This window comes from Stenella coeruleoalba (assembly GCF_951394435.1).
Source record: "Stenella coeruleoalba genome assembly, contig: scaffold_37, whole genome shotgun sequence".
Lineage (NCBI taxonomy): Eukaryota > Metazoa > Chordata > Mammalia > Artiodactyla > Delphinidae > Stenella > Stenella coeruleoalba.
In genome coordinates this window covers 2124785-2151957 of record NW_027645927.1, presented here as the reverse complement: position 1 = coordinate 2151957, position 27173 = coordinate 2124785, and the positions used below count along the sequence as shown (strand labels likewise).

At 44.1% G+C, this 27173-nt stretch overlaps 1 long non-coding RNA gene across 11 annotated transcripts in view; it reads left to right on the top strand.

Annotated features, from left to right (window-relative positions):
- LOC307181459 overlaps nucleotides 1–27173 on the top strand; it is a 1863373-nt gene that overhangs the window by 755610 nt on the left and 1080590 nt on the right. Inside the window, exon 4 of one of the 11 annotated variants that reach the window (XR_013826813.1) lies at nucleotides 15072–15149. The exons of the other annotated variants lie outside the window; for them this stretch is intronic. This is a non-coding gene — a long non-coding RNA (uncharacterized lncRNA). The remainder of the gene's footprint in view (nucleotides 1–15071; nucleotides 15150–27173) is intronic. 11 annotated transcript variants of the gene reach the window in all.

Below are 27173 nucleotides of genomic sequence, written 5' to 3'. Positions count from 1 at the left end.
CTCCTTTCTTCAACTCGGTTTCTTTTGAGCTGGCCGCAACACCGCAGGATGGCTTCAGGCCCTAATCTGGTTCCGGTACGGCACGCTGAGCCTTTGGTTATTTCCTCTTCCTGTTGGGAAATGAGAGTTAAATTTGCCCGTCCAGACACCTCCAGCTAGCCTCTCATTGGTTCTCGCTATTCCTGTTCATCTTCCGCAGAAATTGCAAACTGTGCCAAACAGGAGGTTAAAGGCGCTGACTCTCCAAGTGGGGAGAGTGTTAGTAAAGCGTCTGGAATGTTGCACCCGAGTACCAGGGGAGGAAAACTGAGACATATTTGAACACGTCTCCCGATCACATGGTTGATCATACTCTGGGTTCCACATGCACGTTTTAGCTGAAGGAAGAATACCTAAAACCTGGGTAGTTGAAACCCGTGGAATGGGTACCATGCAATATGACTTCAAAGGGTCTTCATTTGCTCACCGAACCTCTCCAATCCTATCACTGCTGCGTTTATGCCCCTGTACACATGCTTGATTCTTTTTCGGATACATAGCAATCCATAGGTTTTAAGATACTTACTAGTCAGGTACATTCTTAGGCGTTTAATATGCGGTGTTGAGTCCATTTCGTTGAGCAAGGAGTAGCTCTTGTCTATTCCATATTTGGCTTAAGGAACTTTATCTGTGCTCATTTCAATCTCTGGTTTTATGCAGCAACCCAACTCACCTTTCCCCTTAAGCAAGCATAAGTTGGTTTTCTAAATTTGAGAACCTGTTCTGTTTTGGAATTCAGTTCCTGTGTAGCCAAGTTTACATTCCGTGTATTAGTGATATCTTATGATGTTTCTTTTTCTGTGTGACTTATTTCAGTTAGAATCATCGTACCTGAATCTACTCATTATGCTGCTAGGGGCCTGATGACATAGATTTCATTGCTGAGTGATACTGCATTGTACGTAAGTACCACAAGTTCTTTATCCATTTTTCACTTTCTGCGATGTTGAACTTGTACTGTAAACGAGGTTCTTGTAAACAGAGCCGTTCCAAACTTTGGGGTGGCTGTGTCTTTTTGATTTTAATTTCCCTAAGCTATAGGACCATAAGTGGAAGTGCCCTAGGTTCTGTTGCTTTGTTTTTTAGATGTTTCAGGAAACACCATACACTTCTCCGGAATGGTTGTTGGCAATTTACATCCCGCCCATCAGCATAACAAGGCTCCCAGTTCTCCATGGCCTGTCCTGCCTTTCTGGATTTTACACTTTTTTCAGATGGCCCTTTTGACCGGGGGGAAGTGAGACTTCATTGTAGTGCAGATTTCCTTTGCAAGCTTGCTTGGTTGGCCAAAAAGGGCGTATGCGTTTTTTCCTGAATATATTCAGGAAAAAACGCATACGCCCCTTTTGGCCAAGTGCATCATTGTGGACGTTCTGCCTCTTTTCCTATGCTTTCAATGCAATTCCAGTCTACCTCCTGAAATCGGTTTCCTGCAATTCTGCCCCGCTTTCAAGTCCTCTTGGCAGCCTTACTTCAGTCTATTTTTGGACGATAGCTGTCATTTATAACTCTGCAGGTTTGTGAATTACAGTGCCCCTGAGCTCCTTTCTTCAACTCGCTTTCTTGTGACCTGGCCGCAACACCGCAGGATGGCTTCAGGCCCTAATCTGGTTCCGGCCCGGCATGCTGAGCCTTTGGTTAATTCCTCTTCCTGGTGGGAAATGAGAGTTAAATTTGCCCGTCCAGACACCTCCAGCTAGCCTCTCATTGGTTCTCGCTATTCCTGTTCATCTTCCGCAGAAATTGCAAACTGGGCCAAACAGGAGGTTAAAGGGACTGACTCTCCAAGTCGGGAGAGTGTTAGTAAAGCGTCTGGAATGTTGCACCCGAGTACCAGGGGAGGAAAACTGAGACATATTTGAACACGTCTCCCGTTCACATGGTTGATCATACTCTGGGTTCCACATGCATGTTTTAGCTGAAGGAAGAATACCTTAAACCTGGAGAGTTGAGACCCGTGTAATGGGTACCATGCAATATGACGTCAAAGGGTCTTCATTTGCTCACCGAACCTCTCCAATCCTATCACTGCTGCGTTTATTCCCCTGTACACACGCTTGATTCTCTTTTGGAGACATAGCAATCCATAGGTTTTAAGATACTTACTAGTCAGGTACATTCTTAGGGGTTTAATATGGGGTTTTGAGTCCATTTCGTTGAGCAAGGAGTAGCTCTTGTCTATTTCATATTTGGCTTAAGGAACTTTATCTGTGCTCATTTCAATCTCTGGTTTTATGCAGCACCCCAACTCACCTTTCCCCTTAAGCAAGCATAAGTTGGGTTTCTAAATTTGAGACCCTGTTCTGTTTTGGAATGCAGTTCCTGTGTAGCCAAGTTTACATTCCGTGTATTAGTGATATCTTATGATGTTTCTTTTTCTGTGTGACTTATTTCAGTTAGAATCATCATACCTGAATCCACTCATTGTGCTGCTAAGGGCCTGATGACACAGATTTCATTGCTGAGTGATATTGCTTTGTAAGTAAATACCACAACTTCTTTATCCATTTTTCACTTTCTGCGATGTTGAACTGGTACTGTAAACGAGGTTCTTGTAAACAGAGGCGTTCCAAACTTTGGGGTGGCTGTGTCTTTTTGATTTTAATTTCCCTAAGCTATAGGACCATAAGTGGCAGTGCCCTAGGCTCTGTTGCTTTGTTTTTTAGATGTTTCAGGAAACACCATACACTTCTCCCGAGTGTCTGTTGGCAATTTACATCCCGCCCATCAGCATAACAAGGCTCCCAGTTCTCCATGGCCTGTCCTGCCTTTCTGGATTTTACACTTTTTTCAGATGGCCCTTTTGACCGGGGGGAAGTGAGACTTCATTGTAGTGCAGATTTCCTTTGCAAGCTTGCTTGGTTGGCCAAAAAGGGCGTATGCGTTTTTTCCTGAATATATTCAGGAAAAAACGCATACGCCCTTTTTGGCCAAGTGCATCATTGTGGACGTTCTGCCTCTTTTCCTATGCTTTCAATGCAATTCCAGTCTACCTCCTGAAATCGGTTTCCTGCAATTCTGCCCCGCTTTCAAGTCCTCTTGGCAGCCTTACTTCAGTCTATTTTTGGACGATAGCTGTCATTTATAACTCTGCAGGTTTGTGAATTACAGTGCCCCTGAGCTCCTTTCTTCAACTCGCTTTCTTGTGACCTGGCCGCAACACCGCAGGATGGCTTCAGGCCCTAATCTGGTTCTGGCACGGCACGCTGAGCCTTTGGTTATTTCCTCCTCCTGGTGGGAAATGAGAGTTAAATTTGCCCGTCTAGACACCTCCAGCTAGCCTCTCATTGGTTCTCGCTATTCCTGTTCATCTTCCGCAGAAATTGCAAACTGTGCCAAACAGGAGGTTAAAGGCGCTGACTCTCCAAGTGGGGAGAGTGTTAGTAAAGCGTCTGGAATGTTGCACCCGAGTACCAGGGGAGGAAAACTGAGACATATTTGAACACGTCTCCCGATCACATGGTTGATCATACTCTGGGTTCCACATGCATGTTTTAGCTGAAGGAAGAATACCTAAAACCTGGGTAGTTGAAACCCGTGGAATGGGTACCATGCAATATGACTTCAAAGGGTCTTCATTTGCTCACCGAACCTCTCCAATCCTATCACTGCTGCGTTTATGCCCCTGTACACATGCTTGACTCTCTTTCGGAGACATAGCAATCCATAGGTTTTAAGATACTTACTAGTCAGGTACATTCTTAGGCGTTTAATATGCGGTGTTGAGTCCATTTCGTTGAGCAAGGTGTAGCTCTTGTCTATTCCATATTTGGCTTAAGGAACTTTATCTGTGCTCATTTCAATCTCTGGTTTTATGCAGCACCCCAACTCACCTTTACCCTTAAGCAAGCATAAGTTGGTTTTCTAAATTTGAGACCCTGTTCTGTTCTGTAATTCAGTTCCTGTGTAGCCAAGTTTACATTCCGTGTATTACTGATATCTTATGATGTTTCTTTTTCTGTGTGACTTATTTCAGTTAGAATCATCATACCTGAATCCACTCATTATGCTGCTAAGGGCCTCATGACACAGATTTCATTGCTGAGTGATATTGCTTTGTAAGTAAATACCACAACTTCTTTATCCATTTTTCACTTTCTGCGATGTTGAACTTGTAGTGTAAACGAGGTTCTTGTAAACAGAGCCGTTCCAAACTTTGGGGTGGCTGTGTCTTTTTGATTTTAATTTCCCTAAGCTATAGGACCATAAGTGGAAGTGCCCTAGGTTCTGTTGCTTTGTTTTTTAGATGTTTCAGGAAACACCATACACTTCTCCGGAATGGTTGTTGGCAATTTACATCCCGCCCATCAGCATAACAAGGCTCCCAGTTCTCCATGGCCTGTCCTGCCTTTCTGGATTTTACACTTTTTTCAGATGGCCCTTTTGACCGGGGGGAAGTGAGACTTCATTGTAGTGCAGATTTCCTTTGCAAGCTTGCTTGGTTGGCCAAAAAGGGCGTATGCGTTTTTTCCTGAATATATTCAGGAAAAAACGCATACGCCCCTTTTGGCCAAGTGCATCATTGTGGACGTTCTGCCTCTTTTCCTATGCTTTCAATGCAATTCCAGTCTACCTCCTGAAATCGGTTTCCTGCAATTCTGCCCCGCTTTCAAGTCCTCTTGGCAGCCTTACTTCAGTCTATTTTTGGACGATAGCTGTCATTTATAACTCTGCAGGTTTGTGAATTACAGTGCCCCTGAGCTCCTTTCTTCAACTCGCTTTCTTGTGACCTGGCCGCAACACCGCAGGATGGCTTCAGGCCCTAATCTGGTTCCGGCCCGGCATGCTGAGCCTTTGGTTAATTCCTCTTCCTGGTGGGAAATGAGAGTTAAATTTGCCCGTCCAGACACCTCCAGCTAGCCTCTCATTGGTTCTCGCTATTCCTGTTCATCTTCCGCAGAAATTGCAAACTGGGCCAAACAGGAGGTTAAAGGGACTGACTCTCCAAGTCGGGAGAGTGTTAGTAAAGCGTCTGGAATGTTGCACCCGAGTACCAGGGGAGGAAAACTGAGACATATTTGAACACGTCTCCCGTTCACATGGTTGATCATACTCTGGGTTCCACATGCATGTTTTAGCTGAAGGAAGAATACCTTAAACCTGGAGAGTTGAGACCCGTGTAATGGGTACCATGCAATATGACGTCAAAGGGTCTTCATTTGCTCACCGAACCTCTCCAATCCTATCACTGCTGCGTTTATTCCCCTGTACACACGCTTGATTCTCTTTTGGAGACATAGCAATCCATAGGTTTTAAGATACTTACTAGTCAGGTACATTCTTAGGGGTTTAATATGGGGTTTTGAGTCCATTTCGTTGAGCAAGGAGTAGTTCTTGTCTATTTCATATTTGGCTTAAGGAACTTTATCTGTGCTCATTTCAATCTCTGGTTTTATGCAGCACCCCAACTCACCTTTCCCCTTAAGCAAGCATAAGTTGGGTTTCTAAATTTGAGACCCTGTTCTGTTTTGGAATGCAGTTCCTGTGTAGCCAAGTTTACATTCCGTGTATTAGTGATATCTTATGATGTTTCTTTTTCTGTGTGACTTATTTCAGTTAGAATCATCATACCTGAATCCACTCATTGTGCTGCTAAGGGCCTGATGACACAGATTTCATTGCTGAGTGATATTGCTTTGTAAGTAAATACCACAACTTCTTTATCCATTTTTCACTTTCTGCGATGTTGAACTGGTACTGTAAACGAGGTTCTTGTAAACAGAGGCGTTCCAAACTTTGGGGTGGCTGTGTCTTTTTGATTTTAATTTCCCTAAGCTATAGGACCATAAGTGGCAGTGCCCTAGGCTCTGTTGCTTTGTTTTTTAGATGTTTCAGGAAACACCATACACTTCTCCCGAGTGTCTGTTGGCAATTTACATCCCGCCCATCAGCATAACAAGGCTCCCAGTTCTCCATGGCCTGTCCTGCCTTTCTGGATTTTACACTTTTTTCAGATGGCCCTTTTGACCGGGGGGAAGTGAGACTTCATTGTAGTGCAGATTTCCTTTGCAAGCTTGCTTGGTTGGCCAAAAAGGGCGTATGCGTTTTTTCCTGAATATATTCAGGAAAAAACGCATACGCCCTTTTTGGCCAAGTGCATCATTGTGGACGTTCTGCCTCTTTTCCTATGCTTTCAATGCAATTCCAGTCTACCTCCTGAAATCGGTTTCCTGCAATTCTGCCCCGCTTTCAAGTCCTCTTGGCAGCCTTACTTCAGTCTATTTTTGGACGATAGCTGTCATTTATAACTCTGCAGGTTTGTGAATTACAGTGCCCCTGAGCTCCTTTCTTCAACTCGCTTTCTTGTGACCTGGCCGCAACACCGCAGGATGGCTTCAGGCCCTAATCTGGTTCCGGCCCGGCATGCTGAGCCTTTGGTTAATTCCTCTTCCTGGTGGGAAATGAGAGTTAAATTTGCCCGTCCAGACACCTCCAGCTAGCCTCTCATTGGTTCTCGCTATTCCTGTCCATCTTCCGCAGAAATTGCAAACTGGGCCAAACAGGAGGTTAAAGGGACTGACTCTCCAAGTCGGGAGAGTGTTAGTAAAGCGTCTGGAATGTTGCACCCGAGTACCAGGGGAGGAAAACTGAGACATATTTGAACACGTCTCCCGTTCACATGGTTGATCATACTCTAGGTTCCACATGCATGTTTTAGCTGAAGGAAGAATACCTTAAACCTCGGTAGTTGAAACCCGTGGAATGGGTACCATGCAATATGACTTCAAAGGGTCTTCATTTGCTCACCGAACCTCTCCAATCCTATCACTGCTGCGTTTATGCCCCTGTACACATGCTTGATTCTCTTTCGGAGACATAGCAATCCATAGGTTTTAAGATACTTACTAGTCAGGTACATTCTTAGGCGTTTAATATGCGGTGTTGAGTCCATTTCCTTGAGCAAGGAGTAGCTCTTGTCTATTCCATATTTGGCTTAAGGAACTTTATCTGTGCTCATTTCAATCTCTGGTTTTATGCAGCACCCCAACTCACCTTTACCCTTAAGCAAGAATAAGTTGGTTTTCTAAATTTGAGACCCTGTTCTGTTCTGTAATTCAGTTCCTGTGTAGCCAAGTTTACATTCCGTGTATTACTGATATCTTATGATGTTTCTTTTTCTGTGTGACTTATTTCAGTTAGAATCATCATACCTGAATCCACTCATTGTGCAGCTAAGGGCCTGATGACACAGATTTCATTGCTGAGTGATATTGCTTTGTAAGTAAATACCACAACTTCTTTATCCATTTTTCACTTTCTGCGATGTTGAACTTGTACTGTAAACGAGGTTCTTGTAAACAGAGCCGTTCCAAACTTTGGGGTGGCTGTGTCTTTTTGATTTTAATTTCCCTAAGCTATAGGACCATAAGTGGAAGTGCCCTAGATTCTGTTGCTTTGTTTTTTAGATGTTTCAGGAAACACCATACACTTCTCCCGAGTGGTTGTTGGCAATTTACATCCCGCCCATCAGCATAACAAGGCTCCCAGTTCTCCATGGCCTGTCCTGCCTTTCTGGATTTTACACTTTTTTCAGATGGCCCTTTTGACCGGGGGGAAGTGAGACTTCATTGTAGTGCAGATTTCCTTTGCAAGCTTGCTTGGTTGGCCAAAAAGGGCGTATGCGTTTTTTCCTGAATATATTCAAGAAAAAACGCATACGCCCTTTTTGGCCAAGTGCATCATTGTGGACGTTCTGCCTCTTTTCCTATGCTTTCAATGCAATTCCAGTCTACCTCCTGAAATCGGTTTCCTGCAATTCTGCCCCGCTTTCAAGTCCTCTTGGCAGCCTTACTTCAGTCTATTTTTGGACGATAGCTGTCATTTATAACTCTGCAGGTTTGTGAATTACAGTGCCCCTGAGCTCCTTTCTTCAACTCGCTTTCTTGTGACCTGGCCGCAACACCGCAGGATGGCTTCAGGCCCTAATCTGGTTCCGGCCCGGCATGCTGAGCCTTTGGTTAATTCCTCTTCCTGGTGGGAAATGAGAGTTAAAAATTCCCGTCCAGACACCTCCAGCTAGCCTCTCATTGGTTCTCGCTATTCCTGTTCATCTTCCGCAGAAATTGCAAACTGGGCCAAACAGGAGGTTAAAGGCGCTGACTCTCCAAGTGGGGAGTGTTAGTAAAGCGTCTGGAATGTTGCACCCGAGTACCACGGGAGGAAAACTGAGACATATTTGAACACGTCTCCCGTTCACATGGTTGATCATACTTGGGTTCCACATGCATGTTTTAGCTGAAGGAAGAATACCTTAAACCTGGGTAGTTGAGACCCGTGTAATGGGTACCATGCAATATGACTTCAAAGGGTCTTCATTTGCTCACCGAACCTCTCCAATCCTATCACTGCTGCGTTTATGCCCCTGTACACATGCTTGATTCTCTTTCGGAGACATAGCAATCTATAGGTTTTAAGATACTTACTAGTCAGGTACATTCTTAGGCGTTTAATATGCGGTGTTGAGTCCATTTCGTTGAGCAAGGAGTAGCTCTTGTCTATTCCATATTTGGCTTAAGGAACTTTATCTGTGCTCATTTCAATATCTGGTTTTATGCAGCACCCCAACTCACCTTTCCCCTTAAGCAAGCATAAGTTGGTTTTCTAAATTTGAGACCCTGTTCTGTTTTGGAATGCAGTTCCTGTGTAGCCAAGTTTCCATTCCGTGTATTACTGATATCTTATGATGTTTCTTTTTCTGTGTGTCTTATTTCAGTTAGAATCATCGTACCTGAATCTACTCATTATGCTGCTACGGGCCTGATGACATAGATTTCATTGCTGAGTGATACTGCATTGTACGTAAGTACCACAAGTTCTTTATCCATTTTTCACTTTCTGCGATGTTGAACTTGTACTGTAAACGAGGTTCTTGTAAACAGAGCCGTTCCAAACTTTTGGGTGGCTGTGTCTTTTTGATTTTAATTTCCCTAAGCTATAGGACCATAAGTGGAAGTGCCCTAGGCTCTGTTGCTTTGTTTTTTAGATGTTTCAGGAAACACCATACACTTCTCCCAAGTGTCTGTTGGCAATTTACATCCCGCCCATCAGCATAACAAGGCTCCCCGTTCTCAATGGCCTGTTGCCTTTCTGGATTTTACACTTTTTTCAGATGGCCCTTTTGACCGAGGGGAAGTGAGACTTCATTGTAGTGCAGATTTCCTTTGCAAGCTTGCTTGGTTGGCCAAAAAGGGTGTATGCGTTTTTTCCTGAATATATTCAAGAAAAAACGCATACGCCCTTTTTGGCCAAGTGCATCATTGTGGACGTTCTGCCTCTTTTCCTATGCTTTCAATGCAATTCCAGTCTACCTCCTGAAATCGGTTTCCTGCAATTCTGCCCCGCTTTCAAGTCCTCTTGGCAGCCTTACTTCAGTCTATTTTTGGACGATAGCTGTCATTTATAACTCTGCAGGTTTGTGAATTACAGTGCCCCTGAGCTCCTTTCTTCAACTCGCTTTCTTGTGACCTGGCCGCAACACCGCAGGATGGCTTCAGGCCCTAATCTGGTTCCGGCCCGGCATGCTGAGCCTTTGGTTAATTCCTCTTCCTGGTGGGAAATGAGAGTTAAATTTGCCCGTCCAGACACCTCCAGCTAGCCTCTCATTGGTTCTCGCTATTCCTGTTCATCTTCCACAGAAATTGCAAACTGGGCCAAACAGGAGGTTAAAGGGACTGACTCTCCAAGTCGGGAGAGTGTTAGTAAAGCGTCTGGAATGTTGCACCCGAGTACCAGGGGAGGAAAACTGAGACATATTTGAACACGTCTCCCGTTCACATGGTTGATCATACTCTGGGTTCCACATGCATGTTTTAGCTGAAGGAAGAATACCTTAAACCTGGAGAGTTGAGACCCGTGTAATGGGTACCATGCAATATGACTTCAAAGGGTCTTCATTTGCTCACCGAACCTCTCCAATCCTATCACTGCTGCGTTTATTCCCCTGTACACACGCTTGATTCTCTTTTGGAGACATAGCAATCCATGGGTTTTAAGATACTTACTAGTCAGGTACATTCTTAGGGGTTTAATATGGGGTTTTGAGTCCATTTCGTTGAGCAAGGAGTAGCTCTTGTCTATTCCATATTTGGCTTAAGGAACTTTATCTGTGCTCATTTCAATCTCTGGTTTTATGCAGCACCCCAACTCACCTTTCCCCTTAAGCAAGCATAAGTTGGGTTTCTAAATTTGAGACCCTGTTCTGTTTTGGAATGCAGTTCCTGTGTAGCCAAGTTTACATTCCGTGTATTAGTGATATCTTATGATGTTTCTTTTTCTGTGTGACTTATTTCAGTTAGAATCATCGTACCTGAATCCACTCATTATGCTGCTACGGGCCTGATGACATAGATTTCATTGCTGAGTGATACTGCATTGTACGTAAGTACCACAAGTTCTTTATCCATTTTTCACTTTCTGCGATGTTGAACTTGTACTGTAAACGAGGTTCTTGTAAACAGAGGCGTCCCAAACTTTGGGGTGGCTGTGTCTTTTTGATTTTAATTTCCCTAAGCTATAGGACCATAAGTGGCAGTGCCCTAGGCTCTGTTGCTTTGTTTTTTAGATGTTTCAGGAAACACCATACACTTCTCCCGAGTGTCTGTTGGCAATTTACATCCCGCCCATCAGCATAACAAGGCTCCCAGTTCTCCATGGCCTGTCCTGCCTTTCTGGATATTACACTTTTTTCAGATGGCCCTTTTGACCGGGGGGAAGTGAGACTTCATTGTAGTGCAGATTTCCTTTGCAAGCTTGCTTGGTTGGCCAAAAAGGGCGTATGCGTTTTTCCCTGAATATATTCAGGAAAAAACGCATACGCCCTTTTTGGCCAAGTGCATCATTGTGGACGTTCTGCCTCTTTTCCTATGCTTTCAATGCAATTCCAGTCTACCTCCTGAAATCGGTTTCCTGCAATTCTGCCCCGCTTTCAAGTCCTCTTGGCAGCCTTACTTCAGTCTATTTTTGGACGATAGCTGTCATTTATAACTCTGCAGGTTTGTGAATTACAGTGCTCCTGAGCTCCTTTCTTCAACTCGCTTTCTTGTGACCTGGCCGCAACACCGCAGGATGGCTTCAGGCCCTAATCTTGTTCTGGCACGGCACGCTGGGCCTTTGGTTATTTCCTCCTCCTGGTGGGAAATGAGAGTTAAATTTGCCCGTCCAGACACCTCCAGCTAGCCTCTCATTGGTTCTCGCTATTCCTGTTCATCTTCCGCAGAAATTGCAAACTGTGCCAAACAGGAGGTTAAAGGCGCTGACTCTCCAAGTGGGGAGAGTGTTAGTAAAGCGTCTGGAATGTTGCACCCGAGTACCAGGGGAGGAAAACTGAGACATATTTGAACACGTCTCCCGATCACATGGTTGATCATACTCTGGGTTCCACATGCATGTTTTAGCTGAAGGAAGAATACCTAAAACCTGGGTAGTTGAAACCCGTGGAATGGGTACCATGCAATATGACTTCAAAGGGTCTTCATTTGCTCACCGAACCTCTCCAATCCTATCACTGCTGCGTTTATGCCCCTGTACACATGCTTGATTCTTTTTCGGAGACATAGCAATCTATAGGTTTTAAGATACTTACTAGTCAGGTACATTCTTAGGCGTTTAATATGCGGTGTTGAGTCCATTTCGTTGAGCAAGGAGTAGCTCTTGTCTATTCCATATTTGGCTTAAGGAACTTTATCTGTGCTCATTTCAATCTCTGGTTTTATGCAGCACCCCAACTCACCTTTCCCCTTAAGCAAGCATAAGTTGGTTTTCTAAATTTGAGACCCTGTTCTGTTTTGGAATTCAGTTCCTGTGTAGCCAAGTTTACATTCCGTGTATTAGTGATATCTTATGATGTTTCTTTTTCTGTGTGACTTATTTCAGTTAGAATCATCGTACCTGAATCTACTCATTATGCTGCTACGGGCCTGATGACATAGATTTCATTGCTGAGTGATACTGCATTGTACGTAAGTACCACAAGTTCTTTATCCATTTTTCACTTTCTGCGATGTTGAACTTGTACTGTAAACGAGGTTCTTGTAAACAGATCCGTTCCAAACTTTCGGGTGGCTGTGTCTTTTTGATTTTAATTTCCCTAAGCTATAGGACCATAAGTGGAAGTGCCCTAGGCTCTGTTGCTTTGTTTTTTAGATGTTTCAGGAAACACCATACACTTCTCCCAAGTGTCTGTTGGCAATTTACATCCCGCCCATCAGCATAACAAGGCTCCCCATTCTCAATGGCCTGTTAACTTTCTGGATTTTACACTTTTTTCAGATGGCCCTTTTGACCGAGGGGAAGTGAGACTTCATTGTAGTGCAGATTTCCTTTGCAAGCTTGCTTGGTTGGCCAAAAAGGGCGTATGCGTTTTTTCCTGAATATATTCAAGAAAAAATGCATACGCCCTTTTTGGCCAAGTGCATCATTGTGGACGTTCCGCCTCTTTTCCTATGCTTTCAATGCAATTCCAGTCTACCTCCTGAAATCGGTTTCCTGCAATTCTGCCCCGCTTTCAAGTCCTCTTGGCAGCCTTACTTCAGTCTATTTTTGGACGATAGCTGTCATTTATAACTCTGCAGGTTTGTGAATTACAGTGCCCCTGAGCTCCTTTCTTCAACTCGCTTTCTTGTGACCTGGCCGCAACACCGCAGGATGGCTTCAATCCCTAATCTGGTTCCGGCCCGGCATGCTGAGCCTTTGGTTAATTCCTCTTCCTGGTGGGAAATGAGAGTTAAATTTGCCCGTTCAGACACCTCCAGCTAGTCTCTCATTGGTTCTCGCTATTCCTGTTCATCTTCCGCAGAAATTGCAAACTGGGCCAAACAGGAGGTTAAAGGGACTGACTCTCCAAGTCGGGAGAGTGTTAGTAAAGCGTCTGGAATGTTGCACCCGAGTACCAGGGGAGGAAAACTGAGACATATTTGAACACGTCTCCCGTTCACATGGTTGATCATACTCTGGGTTCCACATGCATGTTTTAGCTGAAAGAAGAATACCTTAAACCTGGAGAGTTGAGACCCGTGGAATGGGTACCATGCAATATGACTTCAAAGGGTCTTCATTTGCTCACCGAACCTCTCCAATCCTATCACTGCTGCGTTTATGCCCCTGTACACACGCTTGATTCTCTTTTGGAGACATAGCAATCCATAGGTTTTAAGATACTTACTAGTCAGGTACATTCTTAGGCGTTTAATATGGGGTGTTGAGTCCATTTCGTTGAGCAAGGAGTAGCTCTTGTTTATTCCATATTTGGCTTAAGGAACTTTATCTGTGCTCATTTCAATCTCTGGTTTTATGCAGCACCCCAACTCACCTTTACCCTTAAGCAAGCATAAGTTGGTTTTCTAAATTTGAGACCCTGTTCTGTTTTGGAATGCAGTTCCTGTGTAGCGAAGTTCACATTCCGTGTATTAGTGATATCTTATGATGTTTCTTTTTCTGTGTGACTTATTTCAGTTAGAATCATCGTACCTGAATCCACTCATTATGCTGCTACGGGCCTGATGACATAGATTTCATTGCTGAGTGATACTGCATTGTACGTAAGTACCACAAGTTCTTTATCCATTTTTCACTTTCTGTGATATTGAACTTGTACGGGAAACGAGGTTCTTGTAAACGGAGGCGTCCCAAACTTTGGGGTGGCTGTGTCTTTTTGATTTTAATTTCCCTAAGCTATAGGACCATAAGTGGAAGTGCCCTAGGCTCTGTTGCTTTGTTTTTTAGATGTTTCAGGAAACACCATACACTTCTCCCGAGTGGCTGTTGGCAATTTACATCCCGCCCATCAGCATAAGAAGGCTCCCAGTTCTCCATGGCCTGTCCTGCCTTTCTGGATTTTACACTTTTTTCAGATGGCCCTTTTGACCGGGGGGAAGTGAGACTTCATTGTAGTGCAGATTTCCATTGCAAGCTTGCTTGGTTGGCCAAAAAGGGCGTATGCGTTTTTTCCTGAATATATTCAGGAAAAAACGCATACGCCCTTTTTGGCCAAGTGCATCATTGTGGACGTTCTGCCTCTTTTCCTATGCTTTCAATGCAATTCCAGTCTACCTCCTGAAATCGGTTTCCTGCAATTCTGCCCCGCTTTCATCTCCTCTTGGCAGCCTTACTTCAGTCTATTTTTGGACGATAGCTGTCATTTATAACTCTGCAGGTTTGTGAATTACAGTGCCCCTGAGCTCCTTTCTTCAACTCGCTTTCTTGTGACCTGGCCGCAACACCGCAGGATGGCTTCAGGCCCTAATCTGGTTCCGGCCCGGCATGCTGAGCCTTTGGTTAATTCCTCTTCCTGTTGGGAAATGAGAGTTAAATTTGCCCGTCCAGACACCTCCAGCTAGCCTCTCATTGGTTCTCGCTATTCCTGTTCATCTTCCGCAGAAATTGCAAACTGGGCCAAACAGGAGGTTAAAGGCGCTGACTCTCCAAGTGGGGAGAGTGTTAGTAAAGCGTCTGGAATGTTGCACCCGAGTACCAGGGGAGGAAAACTGAGACATATTTGAACACGTCTCCCGTTTACATGGTTGATCATACTTGGGTTCCACATGCATGTTTTAGCTGAAGGAAGAATACCTTAAACCTGGAGAGTTAAGACCCGTGTAATGGGTACCATGCAATATGACTTCAAAGGGTCTTCATTTGCTCACCGAACCTCTCCAATCCTATCACTGCTGCGTTTATCCCCCTGTACACATGCTTGATTCTCTTTTGGAGACATAGCAATCCATAGGTTTTAAGATACTTACTAGTCAGGTACATTCTTAGGCGTTTAATATGCGGTGTTGAGTCCATTTCGTTGAGCACGGAGTAGCTCTTGTCTATTGCATATTTGGCTTAAGGAACTTTATCTGTGCTCCTTTCAATCTCTGGTTTTATGCAGCACCCCAACTCACCTTTACCCTTAAGCAAGAATAAGTTGGTTTTCTAAATTTGAGACCCTGTTCTGTTCTGTAATTCAGTTCCTGTGTAGCCAAGTTTACATTCCGTGTATTACTGATATCTTATGATGTTTCTTTTTCTGTGTGACTTATTTCAGTTAGAATCATCATACCTGAATCCACTCATTGTGCTGCTAAGGGCCTGATGACACAGATTACATTGCTGAGTGATATTGCTTTGTAAGTAAATACCACAACTTCTTTATCCATTTTTCACTTTCTGCGATGTTGAACTTGTACTGTAAACGAGGTTCTTGTAAACAGAGCCGTTCCAAACTTTGGGGTGGCTGTGTCTTTTTGATTTTAATTTCCCTAAGCTATAGGACCATATGTGGAAGAGCCCTAGGTTCTGTTGCTTTGTTTTATAGATGTTTCAGGAAACACCATACACTTCTCCCGAGTGGTTGTTGGCAATTTACATCCCGCCCATCAGCATAACAAGGCTCCCAGTTCTCCATGGCCTGTCCTGCCTTTCTGGATTTTACACTTTTTTCAGATGGCCCTTTTGACCGGGGGGAAGTGAGACTTCATTGTAGTGCAGATTTCCTTTGCAAGCTTGCTTGGTTGGCCAAAAAGGGCGTATGCGTTTTTTCCTGAATATATTCAGGAAAAAACGCATACGCACTTTTTGGTCAAGTGCATCATTGTGGACGTTCTGCCTCTTTTCCTATTCTTTCAATGCAATTCCAGTCTACCTCCTGAAATCGGTTTCCTGCAATTCTGCCCCGCTTTCAAGTCCTCTTGGCAGCCTTACTTCAGTCTATTTTTGGACGATAGCTGTCATTTATAACTCTGCAGGTTTGTGAATTACAGTGCCCCTGAGGTCCTTTCTTCAACTTGCTTTCTTGTGACCTGGCCGCAACACCGCAGGATGGCTTCAGGTCCTAATCTGGTTCCGGCACGGCACGCTGAGCCTTTGGTTATTTCCTCTTCCTGGTGGGAAATGAGAGTTAAATTTGCCCGTCCAGACACCTCCAGCTAGTCTCTCATTGGTTCTCGCTATTCCTGTTCATCTTCCGCAGAAATTGCAAACTGGGCCAAACAGGCGGTTAAAGGCGCTGACTCTCCAAGTGGGGAGAGTGTTAGTAAAGCGTCTGGAATGTTGCACCCGAGTACCAGGGGAGGAAAACTGAGACATATTTGAACACGTCTCCCGTTCAAATGGTTGATCATACTTGGGTTCCACATGCATGTTTTAGCTGAAGGAAGAATACCTTAAACCTGGAGAGTTAAGACCCGTGTAATGGGTACCATGCAATATGACTTCAAAGGGTCTTCATTTGCTCACCGAACCTCTCCAATCCTATCACTGCTGCGTTTATGCCCCTGTACACATGCTTGATTCTCTTTCGGAGACATAGCAATCCATAGGTTTTAAGATACTTACTAGTCAGGTACATTCTTAGGCGTTTAATATGCGGTGTTGAGTCCATTTCGTTGAGCAAGGAGTAGCTCTTGTCTATTCCATATTTGACTTAAGGAACTTTATCTGTGCTCATTTCAATCTCTGGTTTTATGCAGCACCCCAACTCACCTTTACCCTTAAGCAAGCATAAGTTGGTTTTCTAAATTTGAGACCCTGTTCTGTTCTGTAATTCAGTTCCTGTGTAGCCAAGTTTACATTCCGTGTATTACTGATATCTTATGATGTTTCTTTTTCTGTGTGACTTACTTCAGTTAGAATCATCATACCTGAATCCACTCATTGTGCTGCTAAGGGCCTGATGACACAGATTTCATTGCTGAGTGATATTGCTTTGTAAGTAAATACCACAACTTCTTTATCCATTTTTCACTTTCTGCGATGTTGAACTTGTACTGTAAACGAGGTTCTTGTAAACAGAGGCGTCCCAAACTTTGGGGTGGCTGTGTCTTTTTGATTTTAATTTCCCTATGCTATAGGACCATAAGTGGAAGTGCCCTAGGTTCTGTTGCTTTGTTTTTTAGATGTTTCAGGAAACACCATACACTTCTCCCAAATGGTTGTTGGCAATTTACATCCCGCCCATCAGCATAACAAGGCTCCCAGTTCTCCATGGCCTGTCCTGCCTTTCTGGATTTTACACTTTTTTCAGATGGCCCTTTTGACGGGGGGAAGTGAGACTTCATTGTAGTGCAGATTTCCTTTGCAAGCTTGCTTGGTTGGCCAAAAAGGGCGTATGCGTTTTTTCCTGAATATATTCAGGAAAAAACGCATACGCCCTTTTTGGCTAAGTGCATCATTGTGGACGTTCTGCCTCTTTTCCTATGCTTGCAATGCAATTCCAGTCTACCTCCTGAAATCGGTTTCCTGCAATTCTGCCCCGCTTTCAAGTCCTCTTGGCAGCCTTACTTCAGTCTATTTTTGGACGATAGCTGTCATTTATAACTCTGCAGGTTTTTGAATTACAGTGCCCCTGAGCTCCTTTCTTCAACTTCATTTCTTGTGACCTGGCCGCAACCCCGCAGGATGGCTTCAGGCCCTAATCTGGTTCTGGCATGGCACGCTGAGCCTTTGGTTATTTCCTCTCCCTGGTGGGAAATGAGAGTTAAATTTGCACGTCCAGACACCTCCAGCTAGTCTCTCATTGGTTCTCGCTATTCCTGTTCATCTTCCGCAGAAATTGCAAACTGGGCCAAACAGGAGGTTAAAGGCGCTGACTCTCCAAGTGGGGAGAGTGTTAGTAAAGTGTCTGGAATGTTGCACCCGAGTACCAGGGGAGGAAAACTGAGACATATTTGAACACGTCTCCCGATCACATGGTTGATCATATTCTAGGTTCCACATGTATGTTTTAGCTGAAGGAAGAATACCTTAAACCTGGGTAGTTGAAACCCGTGGAATGGGTACCATGCAATATGATTTCAGAGGGTCTTCATTTGCTCACCGAACCTCTCCAATCCTATCACTGCTGCGTTTATGCCCCTGTACACATGCTTGATTCTCTTTCGGAGACATAGCAATCCATAGGTTTTAAGATACTTACAAGTCAGGTACTTTCTTAGGCGTTTAATATGCGGTGTTGAGTCGATTTCGTTGAGCAAGGAGTAGCTCTTGTCTATTCCATATTTGACTTAAGGAACTTTATCTGTGCTCATTTCAATCTCTGGTTTTATGCAGCACCCCAACTCACCTTTCCCCTTAAGCAAGCATAAGTTGTTTTTCTAAATTTGAGACCCTGTTCTGTTCTGTAATTCAGTTCCTGTGTAGCCAAGTTTCCATTCCGTGTATTACTGATATCTTATGATGTTTCTTTTTCTGTGTGACTTATTTCAGTTAGAATCATCATACCTGAATCCACTCATTGTGCTGCTAAGGGCCTGATGACATAGATTTCATTGCTGAGTGATATTGCTTTGTAAGTGAGTACCACAATTTCTTTATTCATTTTTCACTTTCTGCGATGTTGAACTTGTACTGTAAACGAGGTTCTTGTAAACAGAGCCGTTCCAAACTTTGGGGTGGCTGTGTCTTTTTGATTTTAATTTCCCTAAGCTATAGGACCATAAGTGGAAGTGCCCTAGGCTCTGTTGCTTTGTTTTTTAGATGTTTCAGGAAACACCATACACTTGTCCCAAGTGTCTGTTGGCAATTTACATCCCGCCAATCAGCATAACAAGGCTCCCAGTTCTCAATGGCCTGTTGCCTTTCTGGATTTTACACTTTTTTCAGATGGCCCTTTTGACCGGGGGGAAGTGAGACTTCATTGTAGTGCAGATTTCCTTTGCAAGCTTGCTTGGTTGGCCAAAAAGGGCGTATGCGTTTTTTCCTGAATATATTCAGGAAAAAACGCATACGCCCTTTTTGGCCAAGTGCATCATTGTGGACGTTCTGCCTCTTTTCTTGTGCTTTCAATGCAATTCCAGTCTACCTCCTGAAATCGGTTTCCTGCAATTCTGCCCCGCTTCAAGTCCTCTTGGCAGCCTTACTTCAGTCTATTTTTGGACGATAGCTGTCATTTATAACTCTGCAGGTTTGTGAATTACAGTGCCCCTGAGCTCCTTTCTTCAACTCGCTTTCTTGTGACCTGGCCGCAACACCGCAGGATGGCTTCAGGCCCTAATCTGGTTTCGGCCCGGCATGCTGAGCCTTTGGTTAATTCCTCTTCCTGGTGGGAAATGAGAGTTAAATTTGCCCGTCCAGACACCTCCAGCTAGCCTCTCATTGGTTCTCGCTATTCCTGTTCATCTCCCGCAGAAATTGCAAACTGGGCCAAACAGGAGGTTAAAGGGACTGACTCTCCAAGTGGGGAGAGTGTTAGTAAAGCGTCTGGAATGTTGCACCCGAGTACCAGGGGAGGAAAACTGAGACATATTTGAACACGTCTCCCGATCACATGGTTGATCATACTCTAGGTTCCACATGCATGTTTTAGCTGAAGGAAGAATACCTTAAACCTGGGTAGTTGAAACCCGTGGAATGGGTACCATGCAATATGACTTCAAAGGGTCTTCATTTGCTCACCGAACCTCTCCAATCCTATCACTGCTGCGTTTATGCCCCTGTACACATGCTTGATTCTCTTTCGGAGACATAGCAATCCATAGGTTTTAAGATACTTACTAGTCAGGTACATTCTTAGGCGTTTAATATGCGGTGTTGAGTCCATTTCGTTGAGCAAGGAGTAGCTCTTGTCTATTGCATATTTGGCTTAAGGAACTTTATCTGTGCTCATTTCAATCTCTGGTTTTATGCAGCACCCCAACTCACCTTTACCCTTAAGCAAGCATAAGTTGGTTTTCTAAATTTGAGACCCTGTTCTGTTCTGTAATTCAGTTCCTGTGTAGCCAAGTTTACATTCCGTGTATTACTGATATCTTATGATGTTTCTTTTTCTGTGTGACTTATTTCAGTTAGAATCATCATACCTGAATCCACTCATTGTGCTGGTAAGGGCCTGATGACACAGATTTCATTGCTGAGTGATATTGCTTTGTAAGTAAATACCACAACTTCTTTATCCATTTTTCACTTTCTGCGATGTTGAACTTGTACTGTAAACGAGGTTCTTGTAAACAGAGCCGTTCCAAACTTTGGGGTGGCTGTGTCTTTTTAATTTTAATTTCCCTAAGCTATAGGACCATAAGTGGCAGTGACCTAGGCTCTGTTGCTTTGTTTTTTAGATGTTTCAGGAAACACCATACACTTCTCCCAAGTGTCTGTTGGCAATTTACATCCCGCCCATCAGCATAACAAGGCTCCCAGTTCTCCATGGCCTGTCCTGCCTTTCTGGATTTTACACTTTTTTCAGATGGCCCTTTTGACCGGGGGTAAGTGAGACTTCATTGTAGTGCAGATTTCCTTTGCAAGCTTGCTTGGTTGGCCAAAAAGGGCGTATGCGTTTTTTCCTGAATATATTCAGGAAAAAACGCATACGCCCTTTTTGGCCAAGTGCATCATTGTGGACGTTCTGCCTCTTTTCCTATGCTTTCAATGCAATTCCAGTCTACCTCCTGAAATCGGTTTCCTGCAATTCTGCCCCGCTTTCAAGTCCTCTTGGCAGCGTACTTCAGTCTATTTTTGGACGATAGCTGTCATTTATAACTCTGCAGGTTTGTGAATTACAGTGCCCCTGAGCTCCTTTCTTCAACTCGCTTTCTTTTGAGCTGGCCGCAACACCGCAGGATGGCTTCAGGCCCTAATCTGGTTCCGGTACGGCACGCTGAGCCTTTGGTTATTTCCTCTTCCTGGTGGGAAATGAAAGTTAATTTTGCCCGTCCAGACACCTCCAGCTAGCCTCTCATTGGTTCTCGCTATTCCTGTTCATCTTCCGCAGAAATTGCAAACTGGGCCAAACAGGAGGTTAAAGGGACTGACTCTCCAAGTGGGGAGAGTGTTAGTAAAGTGTCTGGAATGTTGCACCCGAGTACCAGGGGAGGAAAACTGAGACATATTTGAACACGTCTCCCGATCACATGGTTGATCATATTCTAGGTTCCACATGTATGTTTTAGCTGAAGGAAGAATACCTTAAACCTGGGTAGTTGAAACCCGTGGAATGGGTACCATGCAATATGATTTCAGAGGGTCTTCATTTGCTCACCGAACCTCTCCAATCCTATCACTGCTGCGTTTATGCCCCTGTACACATGCTTGATTCTCTTTCGGAGACATAGCAATCTATAGGTTTTAAGATACTTACTAGTCAGGTACATTCTTAGGCGTTTAATATGCAGTGTTGAGTCCATTTCGTTGAGCAAGGAGTAGCTCTTGTCTATTCCATATTTGACTTAAGGAACTTTATCTGTGCTCATTTCAACCTCTGGTTTTATGCAGCACCCCAACTCACCTTTACCCTTAAGCAAGCATAAGTTGGTTTTCTAAATTTGAGACCCTGTTCTGTTCTGTAATTCAGTTCCTGTGTAGCCAAGTTTACATTCCGTGTATTACTGATATCTTATGATGTTTCTTTTTCTGTGTGACTTACGTCAGTTAGAATCATCATACCTGAATCCACTCATTGTGCTGCTAAGGGCCTGATGACACAGATTTCATTGCTGAGTGATATTGCTTTGTAAGTAAATACCACAACTTCTTTATCCATTTTTCACTTTCTGCGATGTTGAACTTGTACTGTAAACGAGGTTCTTGTAAACAGAGCCGTTCCAAACTTTGGGGTGGCTGTGTCTTTTTGATTTTAATTTCCCTAAGCTATAGGACCATAAGTGGAAGTGCCCTAGGTTCTGTTGCTTTGTTTTTAAGATGTTTCAGGAAACACCATACACTTCTCCCGAGTGGTTGTTGGCAATTTACATCCCGCCCATCAGCATAACAAGGCTCCCAGTTCTCCATGGCCTGTCCTGCCTTTCTGGATTTTACACTTTTTTCAGATGGCCCTTTTGACCGGGGGGAAGTGAGACTTCATTGTAGTGCAGATTTCCTTTGCAAGCTTGCTTGGTTGGCCAAAAAGGGCGTATGCGTTTTTTCCTGAATATATTCAGGAAAAAACGCATACGCCCTTTTTGGCCAAGTGCATCATTGTGGACGTTCTGCCTCTTTTCCTATGCTTTCAATGCAATTCCAGTCTACCTCCTGAAATCGGTTTCCTGCAATTCTGCCCCGCTTTCAAGTCCTCTTGGCAGCCTTACTTCAGTCTATTTTTGGACGATAGCTGTCATTTATAACTCTGCAGGTTTGTGAATTACAGTGCCCCTGAGCTCCTTTCTTCAACTCGCTTTCTTTTGAGCTGGCCGCAACACCGCAGGATGGCTTCAGGCCCTAATCTGGTTCCGGTACGGCACGCTGAGCCTTTGGTTATTTCCTCTTCCTGGTGGGAAATGAGAGTTAAATTTGCCCGTCCAGACACCTCCAGCTAGCCTCTCATTGGTTCTCGCTATTCTTGTTCATCTTCCGCAGAAATTGCAAACTGGGCCAAACAGGAGGTTAAAGGCGCTGACTCTCCAAGTGGGGAGAGTGTTAGTAAAGCGTCTGGAATGTTGCACCCGAGTACCAGGGGAGGAAAACTGAGACATATTTGAACACGTCTCCCGTTCACATGGTTGATCATACTTGGGTTCCACATGCATGTTTTAGCTGAAGGAAGAATACCTTAAACCTGGAGAGTTGAGACCCGTGGAATGGGTACCATGCAATATGACTTCAAAGGGTCTTCATTTGCTCACCGAACCTCTCCAATCCTATCACTGCTGCGTTTATGCCCCTGTACACATGCTTGATTCTCTTTTGGAGACATAGCAATCCATAGGTTTTACGATACTTACTAGTCAGGTACATTCTTAGGCGTTTAATATGCGGTGTTGAGTCCATTTCGTTGAGCAAGGAGTAGCTCTTGTCTATTCCATATTTGACTTAAGGAACTTTATCTGTGCTCATTTCAATCTCTGGTTTTATGCAGCACCCCAACTCACCTTTACCCTTAAGCAAGCATAAGTTGGTTTTCTAAATTTGAGACCCTGTTCTGTTCTGTAATTCAGTTCCTGTGTAGCCAAGTTTACATTCCGTGTATTACTGATATCTTATGATGTTTCTTTTTCTGTGTGACTTATTTCAGTTAGAATCATCATACCTGAATCCACTCATTGTGATGCTAAGGGCCTGATGACATAGATTTCATTGCTGAGTGATATTGCTTTGTAAGTAAATACCACAACTTCTTTATCCAATTTTCACTTTCTGCGATGTTGAACTTGTACTGTAAACGAGGTTCTTGTAAACAGAGGCATCCCAAACTTTGGGGTGGCTGTGTCTTTTTGATTTTAATTTCCCTAAGCTATAGGACCATAAGTGGCAGTGCCCTAGGCTCTGTTGCTTTGTTTTTTAGATGTTTCAGGAAACACCATACACTTCTCCCGAGTGTCTGTTGGCAATTTACATCCCGCCCATCAGCATAACAAGGCTCCCAGTTCTCCATGGCCTGTCCTGCCTTTCTGGATTTTACACTTTTTTCAGATGGCCCTTTTGACCGGGGGGAAGTGAGACTTCATTGTAGTGCAGATTTCCTTTGCAAGCTTGCTTGGTTGGCCAAAAAGGGCGTATGCGTTTTTTCCTGAATATATTCAGGAAAAAACGCATACGCCCTTTTTGGCCAAGTGCATCATTGTGGACGTTCTGCCTCTTTTCCTATGCTTTCAATGCAATTCCAGTCTACCTCCTGAAATCGGTTTCCTGCAATTCTGCCCCGCTTTCAAGTCCTCTTGGCAGCCTTACTTCAGTCTATTTTTGGACGATAGCTGTCATTTATAACTCTGCAGGTTTGTGAATTACAGTGCCCCTGAGCTCCTTTCTTCAACTCGCTTTCTTTTGAGCTGGCCGCAACACCGCAGGATGGCTTCAGGCCCTAATCTGGCTCCGGTACGGCACGCGGAGCCTTTGTTTATTTCCTCTTCCTGGTGGGAAATGAGAGTTAAATTTGCCCGTCCAGACACCTCCAGCTAGCCTCTCATTGGTTCTCGCTATTCCTGTTCATCTTCCGCAGAAATTGCAAACTGGACCAAACAGGAGGTTAAAGGCGCTGACTATCCAAGTGGGGAGAGTGTTAGTAAAGCGTCTGGAATGTTGCACCCGAGTACCAGGGGAGGAAAACTGAGACATATTTGAACACGTCTCCCGTTCACATGGTTGATCATACTTGGGTTCCACATGCATGTTTTAGCTGAAGGAAGAATACCTTAAACCTGGAGAGTTGAGACCCGTGTAATGGGTACCATGCAATATGACTTCAAAGGGTCTTCATTTGCTCACCGAACCTCTCCAATCCTATCACTGCTGCGTTTATGCCCCTGTACACATGCTTGATTCTCTTTCGGAGACATAGCAATCCATAGGTTTTAAGATACTTACTAGTACATTCTTAGGCGTTTAATATGCGGTGTTGAGTCCATTTCGTTGAGCAAGGAGTAGCTCTTGTCTATTCCATATTTGGCTTAAGGAACTTTATCTGTGCTCATTTCAATCTCTGGTTTTATGCAGCAACCCAACTCACCTTTCCCCTTAAGCAAGCATAAGTTGGTTTTCTAAATTTGAGAACCTGTACTGTTTTGGAATTCAGTTCCTGTGTAGCCAAGTTTACATTCCGTGTATTACTGATATCTTATGATGTTTCTTTTTCTGTGTGACTTATTTCAGTTAGAATCATCGTACCTGAATCTACTCATTATGCTGCTACGGGCCTGATGACATAGATTTCATTGCTGAGTGATACTGCATTGTACGTAAGTACCACAAGTTCTTTATCCATTTTTCACTTTCTGCGATGTTGAACTTGTACTGTAAACGAGGTTCTTGTAAACAGAGCCGTTCCAAACTTTGGGGTGGCTGTGTCTTTTTGATTTTAATTTCCCTAAGCTATAGGACCGTAAGTGGCAGTGCCCTAGGCTCTGTTGCTTTGTTTTTTAGATGTTTCAGGAAACACCATACACTTCTCCCAAGTGTCTATTGGCAATTTACATCCCGCCCATCAGCATAACAAGGCTCCCAGTTCTCCATGGCCTCTCCTGCCTTTCTGGATTTTACACTTTTTTCAGATGGCCCTTTTGACCGGGGGGAAGTGAGACTTCATTGTAGTGCAGATTTCCTTTGCAAGCTTGCTTGGTTGGCCAAAAAGGGCGTATGCGTTTTTTCCTGAATATATTCAGGAAAAAACGCATACGCCCTTTTTGGCCAAGTGCATCATTGTGGACGTTCTGCCTCTTTTCCTATGCTTTCAATGCAATTCCAGTCTACCTCCTGAAATCGGTTTCCTGCAATTCTGCCCCGCTTTCAAGTCCTCTTGGCAGCCTTACTTCAGTCTATTTTTGGACGATAGCTGTCATTTATAACTCTGCAGGTTTGTGAATTACAGTGCCCCTGAGCTCCTTTTTTCAACTCGCTTTCTTGTGACCTGGCCGCAACACCGCAGGATGGCTTCAGGCCCTAATCTGGTTCCGGCACGGCACGCTGAGCCTTTGGTTATTTCCTCTTCCTGGTGGGAAATGAGAGTTAAATTTGCCCGTCCAGACACCTCCAGCTAGTCTCTCATTGGTTCTCGCTATTCCTGTTCATCTTCCGCAGAAATTGCAAACTGGGCCAAACAGGAGGTTAAAGGGACTGACTCTCCAAGTGGGGAGAGTGTTAGTAAAGCGTCTGGAATGTTGCACCCGAGTACCAGGGGAGGAAAACTGAGACATATTTGAACACGTCTCCCGTTTACATGGTTGATCATACTTGGGTTCCACATGCATGTTTTAGCTGAAGGAGGAATACCTTAAACCTGGAGAGTTAAGACCCGTGTAATGGGTACCATGCAATATGACTTCAAAGGGTCTTCATTTGCTCACCGAACCTCTCCAATCCTATCACTGCTGCGTTTATGCCCCTGTACACATGCTTGATTCTCTTTCGGAGACATAGCAATCCATAGGTTTTAAGATACTTACTAGTCAGGTACATTCTTAGGCGTTTAATATGCGGTGTTGAGTCCATTTCGTTGAGCAAGGAGTAGCTCTTGTCTATTCCATATTTGACTTAAGGAACTTTATCTGTGCTCATTTCAATCTCTGGTTTTATGCAGCACCCCAACTCACCTTTACCCTTAAGCAAGCATAAGTTGGTTTTCTAAATTTGAGACCCTGTTCTGTTCTGTAATTCAGTTCCTGTGTAGCCAAGTTTACATTCCGTGTATTACTGATATCTTATGATGTTTCTTTTTCTGTGTGACTTACTTCAGTTAGAATCATCATACCTGAATCCACTCATTGTGCTGCTAAGGGCCTGATGACACAGATTTCATTGCTGAGTGATATTGCTTTGTAAGTAAATACCACAACTTCTTTATCCATTTTTCACTTTCTGCGATGTTGAACTTGTACTGTAAACGAGGTTCTTGTAAACAGAGCCGTTCCAAACTTTGGGGTGGCTGTGTCTTTTTGATTTTAATTTCCCTAAGCTATAGGACCATAAGTGGAAGTGCCCTAGGTTCTGTTGCTTTGTTTTTTAGATGTTTCAGGAAACACCATACACTTCTCCCGAGTGGTTGTTGGCAATTTACATCCCGCCCATCAGCATAACAAGGCTCCCAGTTCTCCATGGCCTGTCCTGCCTTTCTGGATTTTACACTTTTTTCAGATGGCCCTTTTGACCGGGGGGAAGTGAGACTTCATTGTAGTGCAGATTTCCTTTGCAAGCTTGCTTGGTTGGCCAAAAGGGGCGTATGCGTTTTTTCCTGAATATATTCAGGAAAAAACGCATACGCCCTTTTTGGCCAAGTGCATCATTGTGGACGTTCTGCCTCTTTTCCTATGCTTTCAATGCAATTCCAGTCTACCTCCTGAAATCGGTTTCCTGCAATTCTGCCCCGCTTTCAAGTCCTCTTGGCAGCCTTACTTCAGTCTATTTTTGGACGATAGCTGTCATTTATAACTCTGCAGGTTTGTGAATTACAGTGCCCCTGAGCTCCTTTCTTCAACTCGCTTTCTTTTGAGCTGGCTACAGCACCGCAGGATGGCTTCAGGCCCTAATCTGGTTCCGGTATGGCACGCTGAGCCTTTGGTTATTTCCTCTTCCTGGTGGGAAATGAGAGTTAAATTTGCCCGTCCAGACACCTGCAGCTAGCCTCTCATTGGTTCTCGCTATTCCTGTTCATCTTCCGCAGAAATTGCAAACTGGGCCAAACAGGAGGTTAAAGGCGCTGACTCTCCAAGTGGGGAGAGTGTTAGTAAAGCGTCTGGAATGTTGCACCCGAGTACCAGGGGAGGAAAACTGAGACATATTTGAACACGTCTCCCGAT